Genomic DNA, 16,980 nt, shown 5'->3' on the forward strand with positions numbered 1-16,980 from the left:
ATAATTAGATGAATTATGTAAATGCTATGCCATTAATTAACTCCAGCTTTCAATGATAACTTCTGAATTATGCATAAAAATGGTTTGTAACTGGCCAATGAGTGCCAATGATTACTATAATTAGATGAATTATGTAAATGCTATGCCATTAATTAACTCTTGCTTTGAATGATCACTTGTGAATAATGCATAAAAATGGTTTGTAACTGGCCAATGAATGCCAATGATTACTATAGTTAGATGAATAACGTAAATGCTATGCCATTAATTTACTCTTGTTTTGAATGATCACTTCTGAATACTGATAAACAATGGTTTATCAGATGACTTATGAATAATGTTCTGTAATACTCCATACACAGTTCAGAAATATTTAGTAACTAGGCAATGAGTGCCAACAATTACTCAAATCGGTTGATAGACTAGTGTAATTCTCAATGATGACTAGCATAAGACTTAATGTCCTTCACCTTCTGACCTAATTGCCAGAAATTACTGCAATATCCGATTGTCCTGCCCATCCTCATGATCATGGAGCACTATATTTGGTTTTTGCACTAATTCTACGTTGGTGAAAGACAATGAATTCTACAAGAATGTGGTTTTGACATATCATGCTGTCCACCACCTTGAACGATGGAGATGTTACTATGGTCCCACTGTTTGGTGTACCTAATGTACTACCAAAATGATAACATTGAATATTAATACGACATTTCAGTGTCTTGGCTACACTGATTAATACTTCAGGGAAGAGAACTTCAGATTGTCTCACTTGGTGTTATGCTTCTGTAGAAATATATGGACTTTCAGTGGAACTACGTGCAACCTACTGTGTTACAACAATGATGTAATCCTTCCCTTTCCTATCCTAGTTCTTGTAAAATGGTAAAAAATATATACAGTGCATGTGCACTTTATGTCATTTGTTAATATGTTTTGTACCCATTGTGTATACATTTTGTCATTTCTTGATATGTTCTGTACTCAGTGCATGTGCGCTCTATTTCATTTCATGTTCTGCACTTATATGTATATATATACATATATATCTAAAAACAAAGATGATGTGACTTACCAATCTTACCATCTTTGTTTTTAGATATATTTTTTCCCACGTGGAATGTTTCCCTCTATATATATATATATATATATATATATATATATATATATATATATATATATATATACTCTGTGATTGTAGACTTAGTTAATTAAGTAGATTATAGAAAAATTTGTTGCTCATGGCAAGTCCAATTGACTCACCATCGCTGCCAAATTTTTGCCCCCGCCCCCTCCCCCCAGTGGAGGCTTATGTAAGAGGTCTGAGCACATGTAATTTCGATGTATTGCTCATGCACTGCCTGCGATATGCAAGGTATAAGACAATCTCTGACCAGAGAACAATGTTGACTGCAGTACGAACTGTGTAGCTGTAGCAGTAAGTTGTTGCCAGTCTGCAGTCTGCTCTGGTCTGATCTGGTGTATCGTGTTGGGTGGCTGGTCGTGGTGCAGCGATGCTGGAGCCTAATTATTATTGTATAAGGTAAAAAGTAGCCTCGCGCATATGTAGTAATGTCATCTCAAGTCCCATGTAAATGTTTTAAAAATCTCGTAATAATAATCTTTCTCAGAAAAAGTAACTTTTAACAACCATTCATTTAAATTTAAAGAATTTACTAATTTCTCCCATCCATGATCATCCCGATTGTTGCATAAGAAAAATCAGTTGCTTCCTTTCATAAATGACAAATCTATCGGCCAGCATTGCACAGGGCTGTGCCAGAAAGCATTATTTTAAGAACAGATGTACATGCGTTATCTGGCGACTTCATTGAGGTAACAATTTTTTTTTTATTCAGAATGATCTTTCAGGGCCATGACGCAACACTATTGACGTCCAAAATTTATCAGGTTAAATTCACAGTCAATTATTGAAAAGTCATAAGTGAGTGACAATTTAATTGTGAGGTTAGTTACATTGTATTATTACCAGGTTACTGAATTTATTTTTTTTGTTGGGACGTTACACATGAATGTGAACGACATAATAATAATTTTTACTGTTGAGAGATTTAGGAATTTTTCTGTTTTGAGCATACATTAAATGGGAACGAATTTTGTGGGGAGATTAAATGTAAATGAATTTTGTGGGGAGGTTAAATGTCAATGAATTTTCTGTTTTGAGGTTACACTAAATTAGAATCATATTCATATTTATTTTATTTAATTTTGTGGGGAGGTTACAACCTGTTGTTCGCATTGACGGCACTTTGAACAGTGGACGTTACATTTCAGATGTGATACGACCCGTGGCTCTACCCTTCATTCGATCCCTGCGAAATCCTACATTTCAGCAGGATAATGCAGGACCGCATATTGCAGGTCCTGTACGGGCCTTTCTGCGCACAGAAAATGGTAGACTGCTGCCCTGGCCAGCACATTCTCCAGATCTCTCACCAATTGAAAACGTCTGGTCAATGTTAGCCGAGCAACTGGCTCGTCACAATACTCCAGTCACTACTCTTGATGAACTGTGGTATCGTGTTGAAGCTGCATGGGCAGCTGTACCTGTACATGCCATGCAAGATCTGTTTGACGCAATGCCCAGGCGTATCATCGCTGTTATTACGGCCAGAGATGGTTGTTCTGGGCACTGATTTCTCAGAATCTATGCACCCAAATTGCGTGAAAATGTAATCACATGTCAGTTCTAGTACAATATATTTGTCCAACGAATACCCGGTTATCATCTGCATTTCTTCTTGGTGTAGCAATTTTAATGGCCAGTAGTGTAGATTAGTAGATGCAATTATCTGTATGCATGTCCTTCGGTATGGGGATTTTATTTTGTTGAATGTAGGCATTGTTAATCATCTTTCAACTACATTCTTTTAATGTCTTCTTTATTGGCTATTAAACAGACACGACTATAGAAAGAATTCTTGAACTGTTGGGTTTCGTGCGTTCTTTCCTGGATGTTACTTCTGTCAGAATGAACTGTCTACATACATCTTTTAATTTAGTGCGAGCTGCACAACTCGTTTCGTACGTAATTGTTATAAGTATCTAATACTGTATACGTTATTTGCACAAATCACATTTCGTTGTGCTTTTGGTGATTATTTTCCTTACTGATATCACTCACATAAGTTTCAATTGAGATTCATAGTGCTGGGTGGTAATGCATTATTTATTTTTATTGGTCATTTTATCTTTGCGGTATATTTCTCTCTGTTCTTTGTATTATTTTTGAGTTTGACAATTCATTTTTACTTTTAGTAATTCATTCATTATCATCATAACTCAAGGGTCATTACTGCTTACGCAGCTTTGCAGAGCCTCTATAACAGTAACTTTTCTCGTCTCACACCATAGTGTTGTAAAGATAGGCCAACCCTACTGCCACCTAACCCTTTTGTTATATTTGTTTTTCAATAATGATTTCTCTTTCTCATGAAATCTTATATTCAGCGACAAATCAGTTGTCAGGCAAAAATACTGATTTATTGTGAACGAATTCACCACTGCCCAGGCTTCATACTGCCGCCGGCCGCGGTGGTCTAGCGGTTCTAGGCGCGCAGTCCGGAACCGCGCGACTGCTACGGTCGCAGGTTTGAATTCTGCCTCGGGCATGGATGTGTGTGATGTCCTTAGGTTAGTTAGGTTTAAGTAGTTCTAAGTTCTAGGGGACTGATGACCACAGATGTTAAGTCCCATAGTGCTCAGAGCCATGTTTCATACCGCCTGGTATCGCTGATGGCACGTGATGCCGTAAGAGAAATACATGAGCGGAGCAGAGACGAATGAGGAATCATTCTAGCAACGTTCAGTGGCGCAGAAGCGGGAATGCGCTGACTTAAGCGACTTTTACAAAAGCCAGATTACTGTGGTCTAGTGGCTGTGAGCGACCATCTCGGAAAGGGATAAGCTGGTCAGCCGTTCGTGTGCTACTGTTGTGACCATCTATGGAAACTGGCTATGAATGCAGAAATCACGAGTAGGTGACAGGAAGTTGGGTGTCCACACTCATCCGAGGACATAGGTATCCGAGGCTTGCCCGCTGTCTAACGCAGGATAGGCGGTGATCTGTTGCCCGACTGACGTCGGGGTACTGTGCTGGAGCAGCCACAAGTGTTTCGGAACACACCACCCAGCAAACAGTATTGAAGGTGGTGTTCCGTATCAGAGGAACCCTACGTGTTCCCATGCCGACCCAGCAACATCTTTAGTTATGATTACAGTGGACACGGAATGAGGCTGACTTCTTGTTCTAATCAGAAGCGGCAGCTGACCAACACCGACAACGATAGTTCAGGTATACATGCCGACGTCGCAAGCTGAAGATGAACAGACAGAGAAAGTGTATGAGGATATTGAAAGGGTAATGCAGTACGTAAAGTGGGACGAAAATCTAATAGTCATGGGCGACTGGGATTTAGTTGTAGGAGAAGGATTAGAAGAAAAGGTTACAGGAGAATTTGAGCTTGGGACAAGGAATGAAAGAGGAGAAAGGCTAATTGAGTTCTGTAACAAGTTTCAGCTAGTAATAGCGAATACCCTGTTCAAGAATCACAAGAGGAGGAGGTATACTTGGAAAAGGCCGGGAGATACGAGAAGATTTCAATTAGATTACATCATGGTCAGATAGAGATTCCGAAATCTGATACTGGATTGTAAGGCGTACCCAGGCGCAGAGATAGACTCAGACCACAATATAATAGTGATGAAGAGTAGGCTGAAGTTCAAGACATTGGTCAGGAAGAATCAATACGCAAAGAAGTACTAAGGATTGACGAGATACGTTTGAAGTTCTCTAACGCTATAGATACAGCAATAAGGAATGGCGCAGTAGGCAGTACAGTTGAAGAGGAATGGACATCTCTAAAAATGGCCATCACAGAAGGAAAACAAAGGTACAAAGAAGGTAGCTGCGAAGAAACCATGGGTAATAGAAGAAATACTTCAGTTGATTGATGAAAGGAGGAAGTACAAACACGTTCCACGAAAATCAGGAATACAGAAATACATGTCGCTGAGGAATGAAACAAATAGGAAGTGCAGAGAAGCTAAGACGAAATGGCTGCAGGAAAAATGTGAAGACATCGAAAAAGATACGATTGTCGGAAGGACTGACTCAACATACAGGAATGTCAAAACAACCTTTGGTGACATTAAAAGCAACGATGGTAACATTAAGAGTGCAACGGGAGTTCCACTGTTAAATGCAGAGGAGAGAGCAGATAGGTGGAAAGAATACATTGAAAGCCTCTATAAGGGTGAAGATTTTTCTGATGTGATAGAAGAAGAAACTGGAGTGATTTGGAAGAGGTAGGGGATCCAGTATTAGAATCGGAATTTAAAAGAGCTTTGGAGGTCTTACGGTCAAATAAGGCAGTAGGAATAGATAACATTCCATCAGAATTTCTAAAATCATTGGGGGAAGTGGCAAGAAAACGACTATTCACGTTGGTGTGTAGAATATATGAGTCTGGTGATATACCATCTGACTTTCAGAAAAGCACCATCCACACAATTCCGAAGACGGCAAAAGCTGACAAGTGCGAGAATTATCGCACAATCAGCTTAACAGCTCATGCATCGAAGCTGCTTACAAGAATAATATACAGAAGAATGGAAAAGAAAATTGAGAATGCGCTAGGTGACGATCAGTTTAGCTTTAGGAAAAGTAAAGAGACGAGAGAGGCAATTCTGACGTTACGGCTAATAATAGAAGCAAGACAATATAAAATGGTGCAAGCTGTTCGAGATTCTGAAAAAAGTAGGGGTAAGCTATAGGGAGAGACGGGTCATATACAACATGTACAACAACCAAGGGGGAATAATAAGAATGGACGATCAAGAACGAAGTGCTCGTATTAAAAAGGGTGTAAGACAAGGCTGTAGCCTTTCGCCCCTACTCTTCAATCTGTACATCGAGGAAGCAATGATGGAAATAAAAGAAAGGTTCAGGAGTGGAATTAAAATACAAGGTGAAAGGATATCAATGATACGCTTCGCTGATGACATTGCTATCCGGAGTGAAAGTGAAGAAGAATTAAATGATCTGCTGAACGGAATGAACAGTCTAATGAGTACACAGTGTGGTTTGAGAGTAAATCGGAGAAAGACGAAGGTAATGAGAAGTTGTAGAAATGAGAACAGCGAGAAACGTAACATCAGGATTGATTGTCACGAAGTCAATGAAGTTAAGGAGTCACGAAGTCAATGAAGTTAAGGAATTCTGCTACCTAGGCGGTAAAATAACCAATGACGGACGGAGCAAGGAGGACATCAAAAGCAGACCCGCTATGGCAAAAAAGGCATTTCTGACCAAGAGAAGTCTACTAATATCAAATACCGGCCTTAGTTTGAGGAAGAAATTTCTGAGTACGTACGTCTGGAGTACAGTATTGTATGGTAGTGAAACATGGACTGTGGGAAAACCGGAACAGAAGAGAATCGAAGCATTTGAGTTGTGGTGCTATAGACGAATGTTGAAAATTAGGTGGACTGATAAGGTAAGGAATGAGGAGGTTCTACGCAGAATCGGAGAGGAAATGAATATGTGGAAAACACTGATAAGGAGAAGGGACAGGATGATAGGTCATCTGCTAAGACATGAGGGAATGACTTCCATGGTACTAGAGGGAGCTGTAGAGGACAAAAACTGTAGAGGAAGACAGAGACGGGAATACGTCAAGCAAATAATTGAGGACGTAGGTTGCAAGTGCCACTCTGAGATGAAGAGGTTAGCACAGGAAAGGAATTTGTGGTGGGCCGCATCATACCAGTCAGTAGACTGATGACCAAAAAAAAAGTTAAATTCCGAAACCCTTTTTATTTTTCCATATTTCCTGTTCAAAAACTTTGGTGCTTGTTTGTTGCATGTCATATGCTCTGTTTTTTCGAATGATATTTGCAGTCCTAGCACAGGAAAGGACCAAAAAAAAAAAAAAAAAAAGGACACGGAAACATGGAGATTGGGCCGCGGATCACTGGAATCGCGTTGTCTGCTAGGATGAATCCCGTTTAATTTTGGTCGTGTCCAGGTACCCCGTTATCCAGGAGTACGGCTGCTCGAAATATGTGGTGCGCCGCGGACGCAGGCCAGTGGGAGCAATTTTATGTTTTGTGGGTCATTCACCTCGGCTTCCACGGGACCTGCGGTAGTAATCTAAAGCACCATGACAGCTGTGGACTCCGTGAACATTGTTAGGGACCACCTGTAACCAATGATGCTTGACGTATTCCTCAACAGCGACAGCATCATCCAGCAACATAATTGTCCTTGTCACAAGGCCAGAATAGTGCTGCGATGGTTTGAGGAGCATGATCATGGACTCACGTTGATGTCTTGTTCAACAGATTCGGCATATCTGAATCCGATGAAACCCAACCGGACACTACGTGGCTCCATCTCCGCTCCACAAACCAACTCTCCGTAAATCAGGGGATGTGTGACCAGTGCGTAGGCAGCTGGTGCCACAAACCTCTAGAAACCTATCAAATATTGCCGAATCCATGGTACTCAGAATCATTGTTGAATTGCATTACACAAGTGGACCAATACGGTTTTAGATAAGGTAGTCATGGCGTTATGGTTCATCAGTGTATACTGAACTACTTCTTCTTCTCGTTCTCTTTTTTTTCTTCGTTCTTCTTCCCTACCTCTCGATAGGGGGTTATTGTTGCCTCCTGTAGATTTAGGCTTCCCTAGGTGAATTAATAATCATATTTTCATCATCGAATTGCTGTCATCACTACATTTATCTACCGTCTGCCTACCACTTTACCGATAATACAGGGGCGTTACCGAACTGATAAACTAATTTTGGCTTACTATTGTAACACCTCCGCTTTTATCCCGACCTGATCTGATCGAATAGCAGCCCAATATTTATTATTAACGTGACCGTGAACCTAATGGGGCTGGTAATCGGAATTGACTGCTATGTAAGTTGGTACTTTCCAGTTCGTTCTGTTCAATACTATAATACTGAATGTATGGTAATAAGGAACACCAACACAGTTTTACTAATTACGAACTTATATTCTTCTCAAAACACAAAAAGGAGACAGCCACTGCCTTCGTCATACATATCTAGTTACGGCTAATCTCAGCACAAGCTTTCTTCATTTTTCATTATCGTCACACGCTAATCCATCCCTGCATCCGACACTGCAATCCCAGGTTAGGCCGGCGCGGTAGACGCGAAACTAAATATCGGCACTAGTAACGTCACTGATCACTTTCATAATGATACTTCACCACTTTCCCGGTATTAATTTATTATTTAGGGGTCTAACCACGGCGATGGTGACACCCTTCTCGGTTAAAGACCCTGTATTTCAATAATGGCCTCCACACGTACACCATTCCCGCCAACCACTATGGCGCATCTCCACACTCGCTCTCGCAACACGTCACAATCGATTGTTCGCCCTATCGTCCTGTGCCGAGTGCAAAGTTATAGTAAGGGCCTACGGACCCCTTACACTATGCTATTTATAATGTCCTTTTTGTTTTAAAGTCGGCATCACTATTCCATAAGTTTCCCAAAACGGGGAGAGATAGAGTGGTGTCTCACACGGGACCAGTTCTTGAGAGACGTGTGGTACATATTCTCGTCACTCACATTTAATTTTATTGGTTCTTATTTTTAGTTTTTAGTTTTTTTATCACTTCACTTCACTCATTACATGGTGTGCTATTTCTATGCTTTCATCTTTTTCCACTGCACGAGTTCTATTGGACGTAAAACATGAGTTGTTACATAAGTAACCATTTACATCAATACCTAGTCCTGTATCATCTGCAACAACCTTACTACTCTGCACACACCACTGCTGAAACGTAAAGAGGACAGAGCTTTCCCTTTATTGACAGCTAATATCCTTTACCAGTCAGAGCTATGAATAATTGCTCGTCTTCTTTTATAGATCTTTTCCGATTTCGAAGGGCTTGGAATCACTTAACCAATGTATGCGAAAACTATTGCGTCCCTTCGATCGCTCTGCATATCTTTCCAATAACAATGAGACAGAACACGAATTCTCGCGAAATCATCATCGATGAATATTCATTTCGTCGTTGCAACTTTGTGTAAGTTGGACAGTGCTGAACCCTTTTTTTTGTATCTTTAAAAGTGGTTGCTATAAACAAGAACAATATATGCAAAATTACTGCGCAAACAGTCAAGGGAAGACTGAATAAATACTAGCACACGAACGTACAGGTTTAACGAGAAATAGAGCCCCTCGTGAAGTAAATATAGAGGGACTGATTCAGAAGGAATTAGCAAACATACGAGTACATTTCATTCCTTTACTTAGAGAAACATTTTCATGATGATGACTGAAATAAAATTTAGTACATGCAAAAGCATTGTTTATCAACGGTTATTCTTGTCTTTATGCAAAGCAGAATGGGGAATTGACAGAATAATGGAGATGGCCTGTATGAGGAAATGCCTAAACTTCGAGGATTTCAAAGAAGAGATTTAGATTGTGGTACTTTTTTAAGTGTAGCAGTGTCGCAGCAACCCGAGAAATAGGATGACTAAATGTCAAGCGTGGAAAACAGACTCTTGAAGGGGTGGTTTAATTTTTATACCTCAGCAGTGCAATGTATAAATGAGGTAGATGGTAAAATGACATAGTGATAAGCGACCCACAAGTCCAAATGGAGGTAGGATACGGCAAATACTCCGAAATAAAGAGCATTGCTGAAAACGACAGGATTGGAGAATTGCATCAAATGAACCGTGTAAGCAACATAGAGCTAATAAATTTTAAGAAAGTGTTGCCCCAAAGCTGTAAGCATTTGATGAAAGTCATGATTTACCACCAAGAGCTGCTGTTCAAATTTACTCGTTGAACAATCAGTTTCGGTTCACTGACCACCATCAGCTTTATAAAACATTTTCAGTTTCATACTGGGTGATATTTTATACTGATTTTGTGTCGAGTAGTATGGGTCGTGAACGTTTTATAAACCGAATGAAGTTCCATGGGTCGAAACGGTTGTACAGTAAAGAAATTTGACCAATAGCTCTAGGTGGTAAATACTGGAAGTACTCGCTGATGCGATTAGGACGAGGTACGAATGTAGAAATATCAATAGAGAGATCTTATGAAAGCTGTATCAGGTCGCAATCGATGAGTTAAGTATTTTTGCTATCTCGACTGACCACGTACAAACATTTTATTCCACGCTGTAACAAATACTTAAACAGATATTCAAGTTTCTATTTATCTCAGACTTCGGCTCACATAAGCAGACCATATTCGACATAAAACTCTGCACGAAATCTAGCGGGATTTCGAGTATGAGAACGGGTACCTTTCCCAACAGTCCATTAATACTTCAGTGTCTGCTCGCAAAATCAAATTTGGCCGTTTTGGATCGTGTCACCCCCCGAGTTCGTCTTGGCGTGTTCACGTCATTACCCTGTGGACCGGAGTCACTGAGTACATGCGCTCGGCTTTCCACGGGCGGGCGACTGCGTTGGCGTATTCGAAGCGTGGCCCCTGGCGACGATAACTTTGAAAACGTGAGCGGCTCGCAACAGCCGCTACCGAAGTTTAGCTAAGCGCGCTCCCGATATTAGATTACTCCGAGTAGCGTTCCAGGTGGAAGTAATAAAATTAAGAGCTTTACCGCACCACAGCTTTTCTTTTTTCGCCAAAAAGAAAGTTGTGAAAAAGCCTGATGCTGATGAAGGTCCATAGTAACGAGTACCATGAATCGCAAGGCGAAAAACATGTGGATACACCCTTAACGACTGCTTTATCCACGTCTTCCGACTGGGGAGAGTAAAAGTCTGTGAAAAAATAATTTTGAATCACTATACTTCTCCATTGTTGCTACGCAGCACCAGTCATTGTTGATTATCGTAGTTTAAAACAGGTCTTGGCGTACGTTATTAAGTAAAGGAACATTTACTGCTAAGAGCGATGAAGGAACGAAAAGTTAATCAGTTAATGAGACTAATATTGAAGAATTATTCTCTTCTAGAGGTATCTCATTTAAATATAGACACCCTTAAGAAAAATACAGATATATCAGACGAGCCCCCGTCATATCGAGGGAGATTCCATAAGCTACCAAAGAAGAGAAATGTACACAAAAGCCGTTTGTGACCATACTATGAAGAGCCGTATACATAAAGAGTCCACAATTTGCTTCATCACAGGTAATACACTACTACAAATAAATTGAGTAAATATATGTGATTGAGTCTGTTATCCACTTTTAAAAAATATTTGTTCTTTATTGAAAACAATGATGCATGTCGTAAGCCTTTAGGCTGTGAAGGGCTATAGCTTTCGCTCTCTCACCCTCAAGACGGTTGCTGGTTTTGCATGATATTGAGGAGCCTGGATCAGTTTGCTTGCTTCACTTTTTATTGTTATTTTAAGGAACATAGCGGTAACTGATTCATTGAGGTAATTGGACATTATTTCAAATGTAGATAACTTTTAATACTGTAAAAATATATTTCATTTATTTTGTGAAGAAAATCAGGACAGGACGTTGAAAACGATGAAACATCGGTTTATTTTATAAAGACTGTAGTATCACAAATCTGGTCTGGAACCACAATTATAACACTTTCACTGAGCTATTGAGAAATCACAACCTATTAAAATTTTAAAACAAATCTTGGGCGTGGGTGACAGGGTCACACGACTCAACAGTTTCGTTGTAATCTAGCTGCTGATGGCGCGCACAGCAGAGAAAAATGTCCAGCCGACGACCTAACTAGCAGTAAAAATATCCTAAAATAGGTATCAGCTAAATACTGCTCAAACAGGGAGTAACAGCGAGAGTCAGACAAACAAATTGGCGTTGTATGTTGTTGTTATTAAGGCACTGTCGGAAGGGCATGACAGACCGTCACTGTTCAACACCTTCTGTACTGCAACTACAGGCACTATGCAAGAAAACAAGTAGATTTTCATTTAATAACTTTATTAAATTATACAGAAATATCTTTAAAACGCAATGATCAACAGTCAGGACATGTGGAAGTTACGAATTCGATTTTTATCATGGAATTATTGGCCTATTTGTTGTCTTTATCACTAACCTCTACCAATTTAACTGTGTAATTTTTATGTAACATACTCTTCCAGCTAGCCTGCCTGTAAATAAAACATGTTGTGTTGACACGTATCTATGAAGGTTGTCCGATATAAAAGTTACACAATTTCATTCAGAATATATTTATTCTTAAGACTTACAATTTGATGAAAATGTCAAGCAACATTTATTTTAAATATACTATTTTTCTGTATAGTCACTATAACATTTTATGGAATTACGACATTGTATTGTAAGAGCATGTATTTCCTGCTGGTAAACAAGGCTCGTACCCATGTTTCGACTGCATGAATTATGCTGTCATGATCTTACAATTTGGCCGTACGTGGAAAACCCTTCACGTAGATCGAACAGATAGAACTACAAGGGAGCCAGGTCTGGGCTATAGGGTGCTGGGGGCACTGGTGTCCTACACAATTTGATAATGTGTTGCCAGGTTCTGAGACTTGTGTGTGACCGTGCACTATCATGTTGAGCAAGATTTTTTGGGATTCTTGCCAGACCGAACGCGTCAGAAATAGTTCTTGACTTTGTTCACGTTTTTCACACAAGCCTCTGAATTAATGGTTGGTGTCTTTAGCAACACATCTACGAGAATAACACTGTTACATCCCAAAAAACTGTCATCACGACTTTGCCAGCAGAGGGAGCTTTCTTCTCTTAGTGATTGCGGATAGTGTCACTCTAGTGACTGCCTTTCTGTTCCCGGCTCACAGTGACGAACCCATGTTTCGTCACCTGCAGAGATCCGTGACAGAAAGGCCTCTCCATTGGCCTCACACTACTCCAACATTTCAGATGAAATGGCTTTTATTTCAACAATCTGGTCTGTCGTGAGTATTCGTGGAGCCACCTTGATTACGTCTTTAAATATTCAAGAGTCTCAGTCATTGCACACACACTTCCAATAGCTGTAGAACCAACTGTCGAGTTACGATGTACCACTCTGCCTGCATAATGGCATCCGCACGATTCACATATCGGGTGCAGTGACTGCGACAGGACATCCCTAGCCTGGCCGATCAGGAAACTTACCATATGCCTTTACTGGCGCCTTAACTCTCATTACCCACTGCCCAATATCACTCCTATGAACTGTATCGTCACCATTTGTGGATCATCGTTACCATTTATTGATGTTCACCGCGGTTTCTTTCCGCGAAATCAGGAATTCGGTTATGGCAAGTTACTTATAAATAATGTCTTGGGCAGAGCCCATTTTGATAATTTCACTACGTCTCCACACTTTGTTGGAATTGTTCGAAAGTTCGCACACTTGCAGATGAAACATCACATGTAAGGCACCTAAAAGGACAGTTTCCTATACAGAGCGTCCTCCTAGGAGTCGTCAGGCGCGTTTTCTCTGGTATTTCGACAAATATTAGAAATTTCGGTTTTGGGATACATAGCTGAAGTCACCTTCAAGAAATAGTACTTTCATGCCACGGCGAGCACAAACGGAAGGCGTCAGTTTGTTTACCGTTACAAAAAATATAAATTTTTAATGCCCATTCCTCAGAGTATTCTCAAAGTAGTCTAGTGCGATAGGATTAACAGGACCAGTAAATCACGGAGAATATCCATTACTCCAACAGCGGTAGAATCGCCCTGGCCCGCGCTGACTGTTGCTGTCATGTAGCAGCGCTACTCAGTCGCAGATGGAGTGCTGGTTAATCTTAGAGATTTACTGTAACTGTTAGCACATATCAGTAAAAATGATATCGTACTACACTAAGTTGGGACCGCTCTATCGAATGGGCAGGTAATATTGCATTTTAAAAACCGTTTAGATTGTAATGGGAATGAAACCGACGCTTTCCGTCCAAGCTGGACTTCGTATGCAGGATATCATGAGCAGTATTTCTTTGGACTCACTGAAGCTACACATGGCAAAAACGAAATTGCTATCTGCCGAAACATCAGAGAAAACTCGCCTGATGACTCTTAGGAGGGACATCATTTATGTGTTAAAGGGTGTAAAAATAACAAGAGCCGTTATTTGTAGAAAGACTCTGGTATTTATTGAGAAGATGAGACATCGTATCAAATTATTGAGGGTCAGCAAATCTGGGAAAAGAAAAGAATGGTTCAAATGGCTCTGAGCACTATGGGACTCAACTTCTGAGGTCATTAGTCCCCTAGAACTTAGAACTAGTTAAACCTAACTAACCTAAGGACATCACACACATCCATGCCCGAGGCATGATTCGAACCTGCGACCGCAGCGGTCTCGCAGTTCCAGACTGCAGCGCCTAGAACCGCACGGCCACTTCGGCCGGCTGGGAAAAGAACATAGAGCGGTTGTGGTTTGTAAACGATGCTACAAGAGTCAGTGTTCCATAAGTACATTAATTATAACCACGTGTGTTCCTCAATATTTACAGAATCCCTTTTAGTGAGTATCTTGCAATAACACTTTTTTACTTTAACGTTATCTGTCGTCCGTTTGCAAGATATTTGAATGTTAAATTTAAAATATGCACCATTATTTCTTTTATCTCAGACTATAAATCATAAATGTAGTGAAATTATCAAAAGTAACATAAATATAAGCCCGCCCGGTTGGCCATGCTGTCTAACGTAGGGCTTTCCGAGAGGGAAGGAGCGCCTGGTCCCCGGTACGAATCCGCCCGGCGGAGTCGTGTCGAGGCCCGGTGAACCAGCCAGTCTGTGGATGGTTTTTTGGCGGTTTTCCATCTGCCTCGGCGAATGCGGGCTGGTTCCCCTTATTCCACTTCAGTTACACTAAGTCTGCTATTGCTGCGCAAACAAGTTCTCCACGTACGCGTACACCACTATTAATCTACCATGCTAACATAGAGGTTACGCTCGTCTGGTGTGAGACGTTCCCTGGGGGGTCAACCGGGGGCCGAACCGCACAATAACCCTGGGTTCGGTGTGGGGCGGCGGAGGGGTGAAGTGGACTGCGGTAGTCGTCGTGGGGTTGTGGACCACTGCGGTTGCGGCGGGGACGGAGCCTCTCAGTCGTTTGTAGGTCCCCGGTTAACATACAATACAATACAATACCATAAATATTAAATGCTTTCTACGTTAAGAGTCATTACTAGGCAAATATAATAATGTTTCACTCATTTTTGTATAGTAGTGGTACATTCCGATGTTTATAGCTCGATATTCAGTGATGTAATTGTGCAAGTAAATAGAGTTTGCGAGCAGTGGCCATAGGCAACAAAACTACGTGGCATTTGAAGCGCTGTTCAGTCTCTGGGGCGATACACTTATTACTTGAACTGAGAGTCTAAAAAGTTAGTCAAGTAACGTAAGTGTGAATCAAACCTCAATGTCAAAGACTTATAAAACGGGGCCCATTTACCATTTTAGCACGATAGACGTTAACAATGTACCAGAGCGTCGGCAATGAAATTCATCCAGAAACTTTTATTTCATCAGTAATCTCAGTGGGTTGATGGTGTCCGCCATGGCTTTCCGTGCTGCATCAGCATCTATCACCTCGAAGCACCACTTACATTACTCATCCTCTAAACAAAGCATTGGTGCAAAAACCAGAGATTTTCACTTTGAGCCGAAAGTAAGATTTTTACTGCCAATTCATAATTTGAATATTGGATGATCGTATGGTGCAATAAATAACGAGAACCGTCCATGGAACGAATTCAGAATAACACAGTGACAGTGAATAGACTTGTTGGCGTCGGGCGTTTGGGGTAGGAATCAGCTACATCCACCGATAGCCTTGTCATTGCACTAAACAATAGTGAGAGTATTGTATGTGAAATACATCGAAGTAATTCACTAAGGTTGATGTTACACAAGATCTATGTTTAGACTTCTAGTCCTGCCTAAAGAAGCTGTGTCGTTCTAATATTAATAATACTGATAATGAAAAATTTACTGTGTGAAAGCACATGTACATTGAGTACTTCAGTGCGCTCAAGCACGTAGGTCATTCCCGTTTTTAAGAAAGGCCGTAAGACAGATCCAAACAATTATAAACCTATGTCGTTGCGTCACTCTGTTATAGAATTATTGAACATGTTTTATGCTCAAGAATTATGACGTTTATCTAAAATGAACAGTTCCTCTATAAAAATGAACATGGATTCCGCAAACAGAGATCCTACGAAACTCAGGCTCGCTCTGTTCTCCATCAGACCCACAGCGCAGTGGACAACGGCGCTCGGGCTGATGCCGTGATCGTTGTCTTCAGTAAGGCATTTGATACCGTCTCTCATTACCGATTACTGAAAGAAATACGAGCTTACGAGGCATTGGAGCAGACCTGCGGTTGGATTCAAGACTGTCTTACAGACAGAACTCAACACGTCGCTCTTAACAGAACTAAATCGACAGAGGCGAAGGTATTCGCAGATGATGCAGTCGTTTATATCAAAGTACCAATGCCAGAAGATAATAAGAATCTGCTAAACGACGTGCAGAGAACTGATGAGTGATGCACAGTCTGGCAGTTGACCCTGAACGTAAATAAATGTAACATATTGCGCATACATAGGTAAAGAAATCCACTACTTTACAGCTACACTATTGATGACAAGCAGCTGGAGGCAGCGTTTGCCGTAAAATAACTTGGCGTACCCATTCAGAGCGACATTAAGTGGAATGGCCATATAAAACAGATAGTGGGAAAAGCAGATACAAGACTCAGATTCATCGGAAGAATCTTAAGAAAATGTAACTCATGCATGAAAGAAGTGGCTTATAAGGCGCTCGTTGGCCCGATTCTTGAGTATTGTTCATCTATCTCGGATCCCTATGAGGTAGGATTGGTAGAGGAGATAGAGAAGATCCAACGAAGAGCGGCGCATTTCGTCACGGGGTCGTATAGCTGGCGAGAGAGTGTTACTGAGATGCTAAACAAATTCCACTGGTAG

Source organism: Schistocerca piceifrons, chromosome 2, assembly GCF_021461385.2.
Source record: "Schistocerca piceifrons isolate TAMUIC-IGC-003096 chromosome 2, iqSchPice1.1, whole genome shotgun sequence".
In the NCBI taxonomy this organism is placed as follows: Eukaryota; Metazoa; Arthropoda; class Insecta; order Orthoptera; family Acrididae; genus Schistocerca; species Schistocerca piceifrons.